Source organism: Dasypus novemcinctus, chromosome 15 (genome assembly GCF_030445035.2).
Source record: "Dasypus novemcinctus isolate mDasNov1 chromosome 15, mDasNov1.1.hap2, whole genome shotgun sequence".
In the NCBI taxonomy this organism is placed as follows: domain Eukaryota; kingdom Metazoa; phylum Chordata; class Mammalia; order Cingulata; family Dasypodidae; genus Dasypus; species Dasypus novemcinctus.
Window position 1 is genome coordinate 79429718 of NC_080687.1, and position 16336 is coordinate 79446053.

The 16336-nt window shown below is 40.9% G+C and overlaps 1 pseudogene; it reads left to right on the forward strand.

The window, feature by feature from the left end:
- The first annotated feature begins 14678 nt into the window (after positions 1–14678).
- Positions 14679–15979, forward strand: LOC101412656 (isochorismatase domain-containing protein 1-like; annotated as a pseudogene).
- Positions 15980–16336: the final 357 nt, after the last annotated feature.

Consider the following 16336-nt stretch of genomic DNA (forward strand, 5'->3'; position numbering starts at 1 on the left):
CAAAATTGCCGGGATTCTAATCTTATAATTCTTTGCCCTGCAGATTGTCTCACATTTCCCCCCAAAGAGCCTGACAGTATTTCCTCTTTGCCACCTTCTGAAACTGTTTCCAATGCCTTCTACCCCCAGCCTCTCATGCTCCCCCATACCTGCAAACAGGCCAACCTCGGGCTCCCATGGTGCCTCCGGAATGAAAGACTTTTTTTTTTAAAGATTAATTTTATTTATTTATTCCTCCCCACCCCCTCATTGTTTGTACTTACTGTATTCGTTTTTCTTGTTTCATTTTTAGGAGGCACTGGGAACTGAACCCGAGACCTCCAATGTGAGAGGGAGGTCCCTAATTGCTTGAGCCACCTCCGTTCCCTGCTTTGTTGTGTCTCTCATTGCCTGTCACATCAGCTCTCTGTCTTGCTTGTCTTCTTGGAGGCACTGGGAAACTCCACTCCTTGCTTTGTTGAGTCTCTCATTATACTTTTTCTTCTTGTGTCTCTTGTTGTGTTATCGTGTTGCATCAGCTTGCTGTGCCTGCCCGTTGAGCCAGGTCACTGTCTTCTTTAGGAGGCACCAAGAACTGAACCAGGGACCTCCCATATGGTAGGCAGGTGCTCAATTGCTTGAGCCACATCTGCTTCCCTGAAAGATTTTTAATGGGGCATATTCTCTCTGTTTTGCTCCCTGTAATAAAGAGCTTCTAAGATGTCTCCACACGATCTCTACCTCCTATGACTCACACCTCTGTGCAATGTTCTCCACTTTACACTAGTGACTTCCTTCTTGTAAATAGAAATTCAACAAAAGGGATGGGATGTCTCTTTCGAGATTAGGTTTTTAGACTCTGGCTTCCCATTTGCTTGCCCTCACTTGCTCTCTACTTTGCTGGCTCTGATGGAAGCCAGATGCTATGCTGTAAGCGGTCCTGTGCAGAGGCCCATGTGGCAAGAAACTGAGGGTGACATCTAGCTTACAGCAAAGGAGCAGGTGAATCTTGCCAACAACCATGTGAATGAATGTGGATGTGGCCACTCCCCCAATTGAGCCTTGAGATTTCAACAGCTGGGCTGACAACTTAATTGCCTCTATTAAGAGACCCTGAAGTAGAGAACCCAGCTAAGCCATGCCCAGGTTCCTGACCCACAGAAACTGTGAGATAAATGTTTGCCATTGCAAGCCACTAAGTTTTGGGGGTAACTTGTCACATAACAATAGATAACTTACACATTGCCTCTCCCTCAAAAATCTTGGTACGACTCTCTTTAGGTTCAGACTGGAAATCAATACATATACTCTTGTTCCAAACTGTTTTTAAAAATTATCCATCTTTACTGACTCATTATTCAAAGCCCTGAACCAAGCAGATCCATCTTGCTCTTCTCACTCGCAGAGAGCTGCTTCCCCACACAGTATGCTACCTTGGGAAGTTAAAATGTGGCCCATGTCCCTTCCCCTGCTTGGTGGTCTTGACACCAGGGTTTCAGCCCAATGTGCCCAATACATTTCTCTTTCCAGACTGCAAGGTTGTTTCCAGAGCCTCATTCCTCTGACGTGTTCTGATTTGCAGAAAGCATGTAGTTAAATCATCCACTATATGAATCTCATTATAATAAGTTCTGGGGCTTGATGAGAATCAGGAGAGTTTAAAGTACAGAACAAGCTTAGGTAGGCTTTTGGTATGAGCAAGAGATGTTCCTACAATAAATATCTGATCATGTCACTGCCACTTTTCACCTTCCGGTGACCGTCTGATCTCTACAGAATGATGTCCCAGTTACTTAGCATTCCCCCTCTTATCTTGCCATCCACATTCCTCCCTCAAATCTTGGGGTCCAGCTCTCCTGCATCCTTTGGCATTCCCTCGGTTGCTGGGATCTTACATGTCTGGTACCTTTAGTATACGGTTACCTCAACTAACACTCATTTCTAGACTTCCTTGTGCTTCAAAACTTATACAGCACTCCCAGCCTTCAGGGCTCCCCTCCACTCTGTTCCTTCTCAACAAAACTTACCTCAAGGTAGAGGAATATTGTTAATATTGCTAAGGTTTTAAAGGCATTTTATCCATCACAGTGAGAGGAAAGTGGCTTTCCTCTGGGCTGAGTAGAGGGTTCAAAAGTTGAATCCAAGTGGACACTCTGTGTGGTCTACCAGTCTGCCGTTGAACAGGGACATGAGCTTACAGACTGTGGGAACAGGGCTGAGGGACAGGACAAAAGGAGACAAAGAAGGACTGGGGACGACTTCTGTTCTAGGCAATATGGCTCACAAGTTTCCCGTGGTGGGTCCTTACTCACTCACATTCGATGGATTTTAGGACCAAAACTGATCATTCGTCTCTGTACATACATTTTTTTTTCCTATGGGACTTTGAAAGGAGGGACTAGTACTTAAAAAAGGATTTGGTAATATAGAACCCTCTCCCCACTATCTGTCTTATTCTGTGTATGAGGTCCAATTTGTTACGACTTACTTCCTCTGGAAGGCTCTCACTAGCTCCCTGGAAGAGTTGAGTATCTGCCTCTGGGCTCCTGTAGCACTTTGTCCTGACAGCTGGTGTAACACATCAGGTTTTAGTTTTTTGTTTTAACTCATAGATTTCTCCACCAGACAAGGAACTTCTTGACAGTTATCATGACATTTGTCTCTATCTTCAGTGCCTACTCTGATTCTTGTCCCATCATATTTTCTCAGCATGTATTTAATATGTGAGCTAATACTCTGCAACACCCCAGCTCTTACCCAATCTTTGCCACATAATAGCAATTGATCATAGACCGTCTTGACTTGTTTTATATTGAATCACCATTTAGAAGTCTTGTCCCTCTCATTTAGAAATCTAATAGAAATTCCTCTCCCTATCCTAGCCCTTTTCCAGATGGACCCAATGCCCCACCCCCACCTCTAACCCCACCCCTTGCATCTACAGACTACTCTACCCTGCCTCAAAATCTAATGAGAGGGTATTGAATCTGCATCTCATTTTTTTTTTTCATTCAAGGAACCACATGGGTATGAAATATTCAAGCCTGAGCCAGGTTTGCTAAGTGCAATCTAGGAGAACCTGATGAATGGCTCCAGTGGGGCCAGGCTGCCTAACTGGCCTCTTCTGTCCCAGGTCTCTACGATTCCGCTCTTCTGTCAAACCCAACCCCAGATACTCAACCACACACACAACCTTAAACACAAGGGGCAGAGCCCTAGCTCCTCATGGGAGGTCAGCCAGGATTTCCTGCCAGCAGATGGCGCCTACTCACTGCCTTGTTCCAGGGGACTGGACTCAGGTTTGGTGACCCTAGTGTTATAAAACACCTACCCATTACCTAAAATATAGTAGGTTATCCAGTTATGATTTCACTTCTCGAGTATAACTTAGTGTTTATCTTGGGCTCCTCTTCCCCTTAGATCAGGTAGAAATTCCTGCCCACAGGTTTATGCCCATCTGGAGCCTTCCATCCAATTTCCCAGAACTTACTTCCATCAGCCTCTCTGGAAAGGTGTTTGCTTTTGCTTCATTATGTCCTGAACATCCATCTCTACCTTCCCACCAGTTTTTGCAAGAAATCTACCCAACTAAAGTATTTTGTAATTTTCTATGGACTTTTACTCAAGTTTGGGGTGTGTGTGTGACTTGGGGTGAATGGTGGTGTCTTCAAGCCTTCTACTCTCTGACTCTAGCAACCTCTCACCCCTGGGGGTTCCCTCTCAGGTGACCTGACCTACTGAGCACAGCCCCTGTGACGTATATCTGGTATTCACACTGGCAACAGTGCCTCTGCCTAAAGTACCAGGGTTAAAAAAAAGTTTCCTCCTCATCACACTTGTTTTGGAGGCAATTTCTAGTGTGATCTAGTTCTATGTCTGATAATCTTTCCTTCTCTGTAAATCCCTCCATTTCCCATCTATTAAATTACTACTCTCCCTTCCACCACCACCACCAAAGCAATCTTTTTGTTTCCAAGCCTTGTTCTAGAACAGGGCTGCATCTGCCATTCCTTGGATATACTCTTGGATATACTGTTCCCCTGGATTTGGTTGCCCTTCCCCCGGCTGATCCCGCACTGTTTGTCACTAAACCCTGCTTTGGGAAAAGCCTGACAATCAACTGGGACAGCAGAGCTTTTTTCATTTCATAGATGTGTGTGTTAAGCCGGAGGCGGTATTTTCTCCTGAATCTGCATGCAGGGAAGCAGATTAATCAAAAAGATCTTAAGCAGGCACTGTTTGTTTTGCATGAACAAACATCAATTGCTCTTTGTTTAAATTTAATACTTAAAAATGAACAGTTCTGTGATAATTACCACATATTTATATTGACATTTTACCTTTTAAGTTCCAGAGGAACAGCATTTTAACTCAATTGAATCACATTTATCAAGCCAAAGGTTAAGTTCTACTGCCTTTTAAAATTAGAGAAGACAGTGAACTTACTAAGAAAATGCCCCAAATTAATAGTCATGTATAATATACATGTCTTTTGCTTGGGAGGGAGTGAAGAGAGCATTAAAGAGGAACTAACAGTAGATCAAAGGAAATAAGTATAACATTTGTCTGTTAATATTGGGGAAGATACATAGAAAATCATCATTGCTGCTTAACATTTGCACATGCTGACTTTGGTTATTGGACCAAAGAAACATTACTGCAGCACAAACACTACCATCTTCACACCAATGCAGCTCATACCGCGTTATAAATGAAAATATCAGAGGTGGCATTTTAAATAATACTATTAATGATAATCTTGTGGTGTATGGAATTTATTGTTGATTTAAGAATCATGCTTAATTTTAATTCCGTTTCTAACCACCACAAAGGGAATTTTCCTTTTTCATTGTGACAACCTATTTGCAACTCTGTTTATAATTTATCTCGTTGGTGCACGGTACACAGGTATTTTAATTAAAACTCAGCTATGTGGGAGCTTCCTACCTGCTCCTACTAAGTAATTTCAAATAGAAATGTTTGAAAAGAGACAAAGTTATGAACTGCAAGCAATTACTGATTTGGAATTAGAAACTGAACAGATTACACATAACATATTTACAAAAATATGCCTCTAGTTATTTGTACTTTAAGAATTTAAGATACCTTTAAATATACATATAGAATTATAAAACTGGAAGAATTTTAGATTACCAAGATCAACTTTCTGTCACTTTACTAGATTAAGTAAGGTGAGGTTAATTAGGCATTTGAGACCACACAACTGGTAACAGGGGTAGAACTAATACATGACGTTCCTGATTTCTAAATCAACATTCTTTTTACAACCTCAGAGTTCCAGGAGTAAATAAAATTTAATTTGAAGTATTCAGCTTCATTGTATTTTAATAGATCAATTTTCTGAATGAAATTAAGATATCAATATTTCAACCATTCAAACCATTGACTTTATGCAGATGTATTTTCATGTTTATAGTATTTTGCATATTTAATATTCAAGATGTTCTTTCTGCAGACCTAATTTTCAGTCCTTACAATTACTCAAGGTTGAGGGAAGGGTAAGACATAGACTTTCAATGTTTGCATCTTTCATGCCAAATGAGAATTCAAAAAATTAGTTTCAGTGAGGTTTTAATATTAATATAAGACTTGAATTGTAGAAGAATAAAATTAATAGGAAATATATATTCATTCTTAGATAAGTAAAAATGCTTAGTCCATTATTCCTAAGCTCAGTTTTTTTGTTGTTTTATAAGATTAGTTTGCTGATTCCATTTTATTAAGAAAAATGCTTTAAAACACTCATTAAAAAATACTTCATACAAATAATTTTTTGTTGAAATAAATCTATGACTCTCCAATAATTAAAAATAGAAGGAATCTTCATGTATCACTGTATCAGATAAGTGATATCTGTATCAGATAAGATGCTTTCAGCTGCAAGTAACAGAAACCCTAAATTAAACTAAATAAAGAACAAGGCAATGTATTAGCTCATATAACAGAAAGTTTGGTTTGGTGGATTTGGTGGCTTTACCATTTCATCAAGGATTTTGGTTCCTTTATTCTCTCTGAATTGGCATCCAAGTTGGCAGGTTCATCTTCTATGAGGTAGGTAATAGCAATGACCCCATTGTACAAATGAGGAAAGTTAAGGTCTTACACGGGTGTCCTCACAGTTCCCTCAACATCACAAAATGGCTGCTAGTAACAATCAGAGCTAAATTATTTACATCCAGTGGGAGAGAGAGACACTGGGGTCCTGTTTCTCTTTTAAGAAAATGGAAGAATTTTCATGGAAGTCTCTAATACACTTTTCCTAAATGCTACTCATTGGTGAGGGAAGAAATTGATATTTGGTTAACCACAATGCACACCACCATCATCAAAGAGTATTTTCAGTATAGCTCATTAAGTAGTGTATATGTGCTTCCATATCTGAAAAAATAAAAATTAAAACACTTAATAGAATGTATTAATAATAATTATATGCTTTCATCTCCCAAACTCAGGATTTTCTCTATTGATTTTTTTTTTCCAACTCCATTTTCTTCATTCCAGGGTCTGGCAAATATAACAATTTAATAAGAAAGACAGAAAACACTAGAGAATGAGTGACCTAGTACAAGAAAACTGCTTTGAGCTGCTTCCCTTAACATCTAAACCTCTAGAAAGAACTGTTCAGCTACTTTACTACTTCCACACCTCTTACTTACTTATTAATCTATTCTTACCTGGTTTTGATATCTCTTTTTATCAATGAACTGCATGCTATTAAACTTATGGTCTTTTCTTGTCCTTATCGGACTCAACATTTCAGCAGGATTCAGCAGAGGGGACCCCAACTTCCTGCCTGAAACACACTACTTTCTTGACTTCTATAATACCACACTCTTACTTTTCCTTCTACTTCTCTGGCCACCACTTCTTAGACTCCTTTGCAGATGACTTCTCCTTCTTCCTCCTTCTAAATGTTGGAGTTGCCCATGCCTCAATCTAGGTCCTCCTCTCTTTTCTTTCTCTGTCTTCTTAGGTTCTCTTATCCATTTCATGGCTTTAAATATCATCCTAAATTGATAATCTCCTACCCAAAACTTTCCCCTTGGCTCCAGATTCATTATATCCAGCTTTGTTCCCCATGGATATTCCAGGACTCAGGTTTCTTCCATCTTGGATCCCCTTCTCCTAATTGTTCTCAAACTTGAACATGCATCAGAACCACCTGGAGGACTGTTAAAACAAAATTTGGTGGGCCTCATGCTCAGAGTTTCTGATATAATGTCTGGGGTGGGACTGGAGAGTCTGCCTTTCTAACAAGTTTCTGGTCAGTGATGCTGCCTGACGGTCTGGGAGAACATTCTGAGAACAAATATCCTAGACTGTTATCCTCATGTGAATGTATCCATAGCTGAGACAATGCCACATAGAGGGCACTGCCAGTGAGAAGGTGGGAAAAGAAGATAGGGAGGATACATCCATTGTCTGAGGCATTGACCCAAGAGTGTTTTACCTCACTCCCACTGACATTCTATTTGCCCCATCTAAATGAAGGGAGTCTAGGAATCATAATGTAATTGGGCAACCATTTACCAAGCTACAATCTAGTGCTACAAAAGAACAGGAAAATGGGTTTTGGTGGACAGCTAGAAGCCTCTACCCCTTTCCAATCCTGTAATACCAATTGTGGTGGGGGCAGTCTGAGCGTGACCCACCACCTTGACCTAGGACCCACAAATACACTCTGTGCTCAGGAGCAGGTATGTTGACTAGGCAGGATAAAACACAACCCCTTAGTAGATAAGGGGACTGCTGGTGCATTTCTTCCCTCATTTCCCCAAGCATATGTAAACATTAGCTGGAGACCATCTGACTCTGGTGGACATGTTTGCAACCCCGGTGGGGAGGGAGTGGGGCTCCTCCTCTGCTGCAGCACAGGAACACAAGACAGGGGTGCTGGGCACGGATTATTTCCCTGCATGGGCCACAAATTGGAACTCATTAGCTATGGGGAACTGACACCTGCTAGTGAAGCAACCTTGCTGTCTTTTCTCTTCTCTCTGCGAGTAAAACATCTTCCCACCAGAGGATGAGTGAGTCGTACCTTTGCTGGCAACCCCCATATTTGTATTGGAGTGTGTTGACATCTCTTTGGGTGTTTCTCCCCCTGACTGATACCAATGAATCAGCAGCTACACTTACTTTCTTTTATTTTCCCCGATATTCATCAAGGATCTCCATAATTGCTTCCACACATTATCTCTACCCTTTACATGACTGATTCATTCCCATTCTTTGGTCTCAGTTTAAATGTCACCTCTACAGGGTTGTCTTTCCAGAAACACTTGCCCAAAGTAGACATGTCTATTGCACAACTCCTTATTTATTTCCTTCTTATCACTCATCGCAATGTATAACTTTCTTTTTTAACATAACATCTGCCTTGCTTGCAAGGTGTCAAATTCATAATGACAGGAACCATTTCTAGTTATTCATCAGTGTATTACCCATTTGGAACAGACAATTTTGTTGGTGACTCAAAACCCATTTTTCTTACCAGCAGAATTCCAATTTAGTTCCGATATCATAAAGCAAATTCTTGATCTCAGGAACGATGGGCGTAGGTGGTATAAGGGTGGGCATGTGATTCAATTCTGGCCATTGAAGTACAATGTGAAATCTGGAAAATCTTCTGGAAGAGACTTTCCTTTCTGATATTAAAGAAATGGTGATTAAAGAGATTTTTAAAATCCCAGACAAAAGTGTTTTCCATCTCAATTCATCCTTGTGGACCTTTTGGTGAAGTTACTTTAGTTATGGTGTGGCCCAACCATTGAGGATGGGTCTGAATCCTATTATTGGAGTCCTTTCTAAGCACACTGAAATACAGACACACAGGGAAAAGCCATGGGAAGAAGCTGAAGTCAACAGAACCCAGAGAAGCCAGGGGAGGCTGCCATATACATTGCCATGTGACAGAAAAGCCAAGGACCAAGGATCACCAACAGCCAGGCCCAGAATGCCACAATCATCTGGGAGAAAGCATAACTTTGATGATGCCTTCATTTTTGGACTTCTCCTAGTCTCAAAATCATGAACCAATAAATAACTGTTATTGAAGCCAACCCATTGCATCGTATTTGTTTTAGCATCCAGGAAATAAAAACAGATAGTAAGAAGAAACTTTCTTCCCTGCACTGCCCTTTGCTTCCTTTGAATGTGGTTGTGTGAGGTCATGATGTCTGGAATTGCAGCAGCCATATTGTAACCAGGTCAAGAGAATTGCAGGGATGTCAATTTCAAGACGTGGTATTATTAAGCTGCCACACATACCTAAGCAGCCAATTGGAAAGAGGTAATAAAACCACTATATGTTTAAGCAATTTCCTGGTGAAGTAGAAGGAAGGAGTCAAAAGTATTGTGACTTAGCATACTACTTAACACATAAAGCCAAAAATGATGTCAATTAACACAGGTATTTGTTGTTGTTGAATAATTAAAAGACCACGTGGTTAAGATAAAGTGGGAAAAGTTGAAGCAGATACCCAGATAATTTAATCTACATAAGAAAACATGATTTTGTTTCCTTGGGTTAAATTTGGGGTGAGGGAAGTGGGCAGAGGGTACATATAACATAAACTGGCTATCTTTGTTAGCCAAATTACACAAATACACTTTTATTTGTTTAAATAAACATTTAATGAGGACTTACTACTTCGAAAAGTATTACATTAGGGAGGCATATGGCAAACTTCGAACATGAAGGATTTGCACTTTAATACAAGCTCACCCACTTAAATTGTGATGACTTTAAGTCAGGTCACTAAACCTCTCTTGGCTTCGGTTTCCTCATCATTAAAAGGAGAATATTGTTTAGGACTTATTATAGTGAATAAATAATACATGTAAAGCATTCAATGACCTATATGCTTAGAAAATGGTAAGCACTCAATAGTTTTATAATTATATAATTATATAATTATAATTATTCTTATTATCCATCTGTTGATGGGCTTTTGGGTTGATTCCAACTTTTGGCAATAGTGAATAATGCTGCTATGAACATTGGTATGCATATATCAGTTAGTGTCCTTGTTTTCAGTTCTTCTGGGTATATACCAAGTAGTGGAATTGCTGGGTCATATGGTACATGTAAAGTTCATTTTTTTAGAAACCACCAAACTGGTCTTCAGAAAGGCTGCATACTTCTACGTTCCCACCTGCAGTGGATGAGGGTTCCCATTCCTCTGCATCCTCTCCAACATTTGTAGTCCGCTTGTTTTTTTAATAGCTGCCAATCTAATGGGTGTAAGATGGTATCTCATTATAGTTTTGATTTTCATTTTCCTACAATGAGTGATGTTGAGCATCTTTTCATGTGCTTTTAGCCACTTGTATTTCTTCTTTGGAGAAAAGTTTGTTCAAATCTCTTGTCCATTTTTTGAATGAGTTGTTTGTCTTTTTATTTTCAAGATATAGGATTTCTTTATATATGCTGGATATTAGGCTCCTATCAGATATGTGGTTACTAAATATTTCTCCCACTGCACTTTCTTGACAAGCTCCTTTGAGGTACAAAAGGCTTTAATTTTGAGGAGGTCCCATTTATCTACTTTTTCTTTTGCTGCTTGTGCTTTGGGTATGTAGTTCATGATGCCATTTCCTATTACAAGATCCTGTAGGTGGTATATACACACAATGGAATACTACTCAACTGTAAGAAGGAATGCAGTACTAACACACAGGATAACATGGATGAATTTTGAGGACCTTATGTTGAGTGAAGCCAGCCAGCCATTGAAGAACAAATACTACTTGACCATTCTGATATGAATTAAGCAAATCAAGCTGTCTCAGAGAGCTAGAGACTGGACGATAGGCTTACAGGAAATAGCCGGGGAGAGGAAGGTTGTGAGCTGGTGCCTGCACAGATAATATCTATGACAAAGTGAAGGTAAACAGTACTGCAGTAAAGAGATAAGATGGGGGCATAGGGATCTACTGGGTGGGGCTTTGCAGGCTTGAGGGGGGCTAAGGTTGGGAGGTTGGGTCAGATGGCCCATGGAATAGGGGGGAGGGTTTGGGGTGAGTGGGTGAACATGGGAGATTGTCGGGTCCATGGCTGAAACTATAATGTTGAGAAAACTCTTTAGAAAATATAATAAGGAAGGGTTAATTGTTTAAGGTGTTTGACAGGGGCATCTGGCACAGTGTTCACCGGGGGCAGGCTTCTAGGGAATGTGTGAGAGCTCATCTTGTCATATTGTGCTATATCAGTGGGTGGAGGCATATACAATGAACAGGAAAATGTATCCCCATCCTGGGGTGGATTGATAATCACAGAGAAGAGGGTGTCTCTCGAGACCAGGGGTGGCTCCCAATGGGGGAGGACAGACTAGAGTGTCAAGCCCTCCGCATTGTTGTATCTATGAATCTTGTCCTTCAAGCAGTGAAGCTTGGTTGTCACTGTGGGCTCTGAGGGGAGGGGGAGAGAGGATAGAATAGATGGAAGTGGGCGTAACTGTGGGGCAATGGAAGTATTCCACAAGATTGTGCAACAATGAATATAAGCTATGTTAAATTTCACCAAAAATTTATGGAAGTGTATAGTCTAAAATGTAAACTATAATGTAGCCAAAAATGTATAAAAGTGTATAGTCTAAAATATAAACCATAATGTAAGCCATAATGGAATCATGGTTGGTAGCTATGTTTCAATATCTGTACATCAGCTGTAGCAAATATAACATCCACATGTAAAAGAGATCACTGCTGGGAAGTGGGTTTGATGTTGGGTATACAGGAGTCCCCTGTTTTGTATATGTGACTTTACTGTGATCTAAAACTTTTTAGAAGACAAAATTAAAAAAAAAAAACGATGTAGACACTGAGAAAGGAATGGAGGAGATTGCCTTGCCACTGTACATGCACAGCAACACCTATTACTGTAATGAAAGGCAAAACATCAAAAACAAAGTTTTATGATATGTTTCATTTTTAATACCTTAATTTATTTTTTACTTTATTTTAGTTTTTCTATATTATTATGCATTCTATTTTTAATCTTTAAACCTGTCAATACTATTTAATTTACCTACTAATTGAATTTGGCAATATATTTGGCTCCATTTTTAAAGAAGGTTTCGATTACAGAGGGGTTCAACTATGGCAGGGGAAGAGCACTGGTGTGTGGTGTCACTGATGGGGGACACATGGGTGGGAGGGAGTTCTCCAGGGCATGCATATAGGGTATATAGGTATGTTTGGATATTCATTGGGTATTGTCATAGTGGATAGTTACACATGACAACTGAGAGAGTGCAGAGTTTCCATCCTGGGAGGCTCTGTCACATTCCCCAATGGAGAAGCAATCATCCCCCAAGTGGAAGGACAAAGACCAGTGAAGAAGGATGGTCCAATAATGGACCCTTGATACTGATGACTATACTTATGAGCCTTTAAATTTCAACTAGGCCTAAAGATGCAGGGTGCCTAAGGGTTACCTCCTGAGAACCTCCATATTGCTCAAATGTGGCCACTCTCTAAGCTAAACTCAGCATGTACATGCATTGCCTTCCCCCCAGCATGGGACATGACTCCTGGGATGAGCCTCCCTGGTGCCGAGGGATTACTGCCATCATCAGCTGGTGATGCAACTAGAAAAAGATCCTGAATAAAAGGGGGAAATGGTAAAGTTAAGTGAGTTTATATGGCTAAGAGACTTCAAAATGAGTTGGGAGGTCATCAGAGGGGTTGTGCTTATGTACGTTTCAGCAGGATCCCAGGGGCAAACAAAGTAGATACAACCCCAGGTAGTGGTGCTCCAGAGGGTTATGGAGACACACAGGTTCCATGGTCATGGCAGATGGCTCTGGAGTTCAGTGCCTTGCTAGTGGGCCCTACTTTTTAATTTATACTCCTGAATGTGATGGAGTTGAACTCAGATGTAACCTCTCTACACATGCCTCTTCTGTCACTTTTACTGAACCTGTGTTTGGTGCTGGAGTTGGTGTATGCTCAGGAGACTTGAATCTCTGAACTGTCTATGTGCCATCAGGGCCCTGAGCCTCAACAGAGTTGCAACACCTACTGTCTCCTTCATTGGACTTACCCAGGTCAGCTGACAAGGAGGTGAGAATGGTCAACCACCACACCAGGGAACTGAGAGGGTCTACAGCTGCAAACAGGAGAATTGCATCCATCAGCCATGTGGGATGTAAGCCCCCTCTTGATGTAGAGGTGGAGTGGACATCACCATCCCAGGGTCCTCAGGGTGGAAGAATATAATATGAATTGGAGTGGACTTGCTGGTATTCTACTATAGAGCTGTTGTGACTCTAGCAATGGAAGAAATTGTATCATTGATGTGGAGACAGTGCCATGGGAGTTGCTGAGGGCAGGGTGAGGGAGGAAGAGGAGTGATATGGGGCATTTGTGGGACTTGGAGTTGTCCTGAATGATACTGCAGGAACAGATGCAAGACATTGTATATCCTGCCATAACCCACAGGATGGACTGGGGGAGAGTGTGAACTACAATGCAAACTATGGTCCATGCGGTGTGGCAGTGCTCTAGGGTGTATTCACCAAATGCAATGAATGGAGCATCAACAATGTTGATGTGTTAGGAATGGGGTGTGGGGAGTGGGGTATTGGGAACATCTTATGTTTTTAATGTAACATTTTGTGTGATCTATTTTTTTAAAAAGACAATATTAAAAAATAAATTCTTTAAAAATTATTATTGAGCAGTAGTAAAGAGAAATGGGGCATGAAATTGAATATATATATATATATAGTCCCTTTCCAAAACTAAAATACCAAGGAACATTTGAATAACACAAAACAATGTGAGGAACATGAAGAAAGGAAAGGTCTTTCTGCCTAGGAGGATAAGACCGTCTTCAGTAGAAGAGGAAACATTTGACCAGGACCTTTATGAAAAGGATGAATTTTAAAATTCAGAGATGAGCAGGGAAACATGGGCCAAGAGGAGGAACTGATAAACTTTACAGGCAGTTAAATATGGGAAAAGAAGGCAGGAAACTACAAGGCATCTTTTGGTAGTGTCTAATACGATGGTTCCACACCTGTATAGCATTATATTGGGGGCCCATGGACATGCGACTGGGAGAATGCAACACAGAGGAGCTTCAAATCCTGGCTAGGAAGACTAGATAATTTCTGGCAGGCAATGAAGTATCATGAAAGTGTTTTAAGCAGGGTGCCAAAGTGACGTGATGTAGGTATGGCCTGCACAATAGCCATTCTCTCTTTTGGTTTGACTAGTTTTCAAGGATGATGACCACTGGTCTGATGATAAATACAAGTCTGATCAATGAGTAATAAAAGAAATCTACTGGAGACTTCTAGTTTTGTTTTGTTTTTTTTAAAGAGAAAGATATGTACATAGAAAATCATTCTATCTTCTTCTCCATCTGGCTCCCACTTCCTGAACTTATACTGTAAATTCCATTGTGTAGGGATGTGGTACTTAGAGCTTCAGCTGCAATCTTGGGACTGAATGGAAAGATTCAAGGAGCCTGGGTACTTGATGGCAATGCTGAACTTTTCAATCAAGGCTGGGTCCACCTATGCCAGATGATTAGGTCAAGAGGAGATAATCTTATGGTTTAAGCCAATATCAGTCAGGGTCCCTGTTGTGGCCACAATTTTCTAACTGATGCTAAGAGGGTTGTTTTAGGAAAAACAGTAAGGGATCAACGAGGATAGGTTACTGTGATGACGGAACTGAAGGCAGGCAATATAGCAAGATATTTACTGAGTACTTCTTCTGGGCAATTTTTAAATTAAGAAATACATATGGAGACAGGACTGCCCTGGCTGGTTGTGTCTACGTCTTGGAGGCCTCGGAGTGAGTACTGCAAGGTGCCCTTGGGCCCCTGCAGATCCAGCTCAGTACCCCAGTAAATCTTCCGCCTTCAAGCATTGTGTTTTACTGCTGTGATAGGCAGGAAAGGTTTCAGCCAGCCATCAAGTGTTTGGGGATATTATTAGTGTGGGACAAAGATTGTTACAAGGATCCCTGATTTTAAGAATTCCAGTTACTGTAACAAAACAGAACCCTAAATGTCTTGGCAGTACCGTTCAAGAAACTGATTTAACCGGAGTACAACTGGTACTTCCAAATACCAAATTTTCAGTGGTATTACCTAAAGCATTAGCAGATTCCTGGTGTCACTCATGTGTACATCCAACAAACTGCACTGGAGCCAGTTGGCTGAGGTATTGAGGTTTATCTTGTCACTGATGCCACCTCGTCTAGAAGCATGATGGACAGGATGTTTGCTCTTGAGCATCTTGCTTGGACTGGGATCATAGTTACCACAAGTGAGACTGTTCTACTACAGTTGGTGACTGTTAAAGACCACCACAATTTTTGGCAGTTTGATATTATTTATGAATGCCAAAAAAGAAAGAGATTATGTTTGTAAACTGGTCTATTCCTCTGGGTGTGATACCCTTTGAATGCATTAGATTCACCTGACCTGTCTTGATTAAATTATCTGTTAAAATTAGGGTTTTCATTCACCCCATCATTAGGATGTAACTCAGGGTTAAGTCCCTGCCCCCTTGGGGGCTGAAATAAATGGACACTCACTAAGGAAGACACATGGAAGAGGAGAGAATTTTGTCATTTTGGTCCTGCCATGTGACAGAAAGAAGAGGGCCCAAACAGCTAAAGCCCCAGGAAGAGATGAGCTATTTTGCCTGATAGTTTGCAGTTGAAGAGAACAGAGTAGCTGAGAAGGCCTGAGAGACCAGGCAGAGATCAACCGCCATCTTGCTTCAACATGTGGCAACTAACTTTGGTGAGAAAGCAGCCTTGAGATGGACTCCTTCGGTCCTTACAACTGTAAGCTTGTACACCAAGTAAATACCCTTCATAAAAGCCAAGAGATTTCTGGTACTTTGCATCAGCACCCCTTTGGCTGACCAATACACAATTTAATGGAGTTCAGAATTTAATTAATATGAGTGCTCCAGAATCCTTTCTGCTTTCCAAAGTACAGGACTTTTGAAAGACTGGTTGTTATTCACTATCAGGAAGGACAGGGTTGTAAGCCCAGACAAGCTCTAGTCTCTACTAGAACAAAAGTATTTTTTTTTCTTCTTTATTGTCTTTTAATATTACATTCAAAAAATATGAGGTCCCCATATACCCAACACCCAACTAACCCCACCCCTCCCACATCAACAACCCCTTCCATCATTATGACATATCCACTGCATCTGACGATTACATTCTGGAGGACCACTGCACCACATGGACAGTGGTCCACATTATAGTCCATGCTCTCCCCCAGTCCACCCAGTGGGTCACAGCAGGACATACAATGTCCAGCATCCATCCCTGCAGTACCACCCAGGACAACGCC